The sequence below is a fragment of the Mus caroli genome, chromosome 4 (genome assembly GCF_900094665.2).
Source record: "Mus caroli chromosome 4, CAROLI_EIJ_v1.1, whole genome shotgun sequence".
Classification (NCBI taxonomy): Eukaryota; Metazoa; Chordata; class Mammalia; order Rodentia; family Muridae; genus Mus; species Mus caroli.
In genome coordinates, this window is record NC_034573.1 from 72,185,219 (window position 1) to 72,188,677 (window position 3,459).

The 3,459-nt window shown below is 36.9% G+C and overlaps 1 non-coding gene across 1 annotated transcript; it reads right to left on the reverse strand.

Annotated features, from left to right (window-relative positions):
- Positions 1–812: 812 nt before the first annotated feature.
- Positions 813–940, reverse strand: LOC115031035. Its single transcript, XR_003836617.1, has one exon. It is a non-coding gene; the product is annotated as a small nucleolar RNA SNORA17 (small nucleolar RNA).
- Positions 941–3,459: the final 2,519 nt, after the last annotated feature.

The following is a 3,459-nucleotide window of genomic DNA, read 5'->3' on the forward strand; positions in this document are numbered from 1 at the left end:
TGCCTCTCATCACTTTTCTGAGCTTGAATTTTATGCCCCATTTACAGTACACCAAATGTAATATTGAGCTTTTCTACCTGGCTTCTTTGTTCCCAGAATAAAGACTCTAAGCCTTAATTATTTATGAATAAACTCCTAGGCTTTACATTTTGGCTTATCCCCTGACTAGTTCATAATTTATATATCCTGCTTATCCTGTTCTATGTCTGCAGCATGGCTAGTTACTTCTCTTCAGTTTCAATGATATGTTTCCTCCAAGTCTGGGGCAAAATCTCTGGTTATTCACTCCCAGAATTCCTGTCTTTCTTTACTAGATGTTCTACCTTCTAATTTCTGCCTCAGGTAATAGGCCATCAGTTTTTTATTGACAGATGATACTTCCACACAGTACATACAGTACATAAGAGATTCTGTCTACAAACAACCGTTTCTTTCCCTTTCTTTTCCATTTCTCCACCAATGACTTGTTCCTCTTAGTAGCTCCAGAGTATCTTAAATGTCTTGTGTCTTCTCAGGTGTGGTCTCAGGAGTGTTATGCCTTACTAGTGCATTATGTAGATAGGCAGTGGTCATGTTGGGCATGGTCTACCATGCCCCCATCTCTACCCTGTCAACTGGTGGTCATCTCAGCATCACTTCTCATCCAGACCATACAAATGGTCCTTTGTGAGCATGGTCTGTTTCAGATTCACTCCTGCCTGATTCCCTGAGTCTTTTCCTCTCCAGCATGCACCCTATCATGAGAGGCACTGGGGCCTTCCCTTGGACCCTGTATGGGGATATATTAGTTCTTATCACAGCTCATTTTTTTTCAGGAAATACTAGGTTATTAACCAGATGTCCATAGGTCATAACCCCGAGTCTATACATAGCATTTCTCCATGCTACCTATGGACACATGTGATACAGCAGTCAAACCGCCAATGCATCTAGGGGCAGGAAGTTAAATTATTTTTACAGGAATCAGATCTTCATAGAAATTAGATTGGTAACCATACTTTTAAAATGAAACAACATAGAAAAAGACAATGAGAAAATCCACACCAAATTAAAAAAAATATATACCCACAAGAACAAAAGCTAATATTCGATTAATATCAATTACAATACACAAGAAAAGGTAAGGGCTTTCTTTAGACAATAGTAATTTTTCAGTGATTATTGATCTTGTAAAATCTAGCAAAAATTCTAAATTAAGGAAAGAAATTGTGAGCAACCTGATTTTATTAAATTCTATATACATTAGAAATCAAACAGGCTACAATATGTAGGGTAAGATGGTAGATAGAGTAATACAATGTCCAACTAAATTAGTGTACCAACCTTCTTGATGAAACTTGATAAATGTCCTGAGCTATTGTTCTCACCGGCAAGAACACACTGGGACAAACAGATTCTTCTGCAGCAAAAAGCTTTATTGCTTCTTCAGGAGGGAAGACCCAGACCCCGGAAATTGACGTTGCTTATATAGCCCTCAGCCATGGCGTTTCAGCACCTGATGTGTCGTGTCAGTTCCTGATTCGTTGCTCGCCCATCACCCCATTACTACACCCCGATATGGGCAGTGACTAGGCGTGAGTTCTGTGTACAAGGCTTGTTTACTAGTTAGGCACAGTGGAGGCCAGCGCCATCTTATAATGGCAATTGCTCGCGGCACAGCTCTCCACAGATAAATATTTACCTGATATCCAAAATTTAATAAAGAATAAAAAATTGAAGATGAAAAATATTTTGTTCAAGGTATTCTATTTAACATTTGGTAAGGTTGTTTATAAAAATTAGACTTTTGGGGGTATTGAGAATTTTACATTCACAAAGATGGTATAAAATAATTTGACTTTTTATAGAAGCTTTGACTAGTGAGAGAAAATATAAAAACTATCAAAAAAGATATTAGAGGAAATGTGGCTTTCTCAATGAAATGTGGTTAGAAAACTAGAGACTTAAGTGCAAGAGACTGAAATGACTTCTACCTTGTTCTCTGTAAAATAAATAAATAAGTAAATAAATAAATAAATACAATGGTACTTAAATAAAATTAACATGAACTAGTGCAAAGGGCCAAATATAAGACCTGAATCTATAAAAATACTGGCAAATATATAAGTAATTTAAGAAATAGTTTGAAGAAAATTTTTGATGTAATCCCAAAATTCCGGAAAAAAAAAGAGCAGTAGAGGAATGCTGAGACTACTTCAAATTATGAAAATTTTATAGAACCAAGTAAATAAAAAAGGTGACCTAAAAATGGAAAAAAAGCATTCATTCACATATACAGAAATCTAAAATAAACAATAAATTATCTGCCCAAAATAGGAACATGTTCTAATTAGATATAATTTTCATGCAAATTTGAAATGAATATGAAATACAAAATATTGGCTTATCTAGCTTTCAGATATTTTACTCATCTCTCGGGTCTAGGACAAATGGATCCCTGACCAGAAACATTTAGAGAAGCCCAGATTCAGCACCTTATCCATGACTTCATGTTGACCCAACTTTCATTTCATTCTTTCTACTGAAAAAAAATATTGTGATTGCTGCTTCAGTCTGTGAGTTCCTGACAAACATGGTGACTCTCAACTCTTTTGGGGACTGTTTAATTCCTACTAGGTTGATTTGTTCAGACTTGGTATGAGGGTTTGTGCCTAGTATTGCATTTTCTTATGCTGTGTTAGGTTGATATATTTATAAAACCTACTCTTTTCTAAAGGAAAGTAGTGGAATTGTGGATCTGCGGGGAGAGGTTTGGGGGCAGAAAGAGTGGAGGGAGGGGTTATATTGTACCAGAGAATAAACAGAATATGAAAAAATGTATCTTCATATTTGTAATAAGATGGACAGGATGTTTTTTGTTAAAAGAAAGAAGCCAAATAATGGAAAAAAAAAAAGAAAGAAAGAAAGCACATACTATTGTCTCTCATATGTAGAAGTTAAAAGTGTCAGTGTGACCTCTTCAGGTTCCATGTCCCCAATGTAGTGAGTCACAGCTAAGGTCACCAGCATTGATTCTTGGACACATACTTTATCTCTGCTCTTTTTCTAATCCTAGAGATTACAACCACCTCATCAGCCCTGTCAGATGAAGATTCCCACTTATTTTTTATTTTTTAATTAGGTATTTTTTTCATTTACATTTCATGTCCCTCATACCCTCCCCCCACTTCCCCACCGAACAACTCCTACTTCTTGGCTCTGGCATTCCCCTGTACTGAGGCATATAAAGTTTGCACGACCAATAACCTCTCTTTCCAATGATGGCTGACTAGGCCATCTTCTGATACATATGCATCAAGAGACACTAGCTCTGGGGAGTACTGGGTAGTTCATATTGTTGCTCCACCTATAGGGTTGCACATCCCTTTAGCTCCTTGGTTACTTTCTCTAGCTCCTACATTGGGGGCCCTGTGATCCATCCAATAGCTGACTGTGAGCATCCACTTCTGTGTTTGCTAG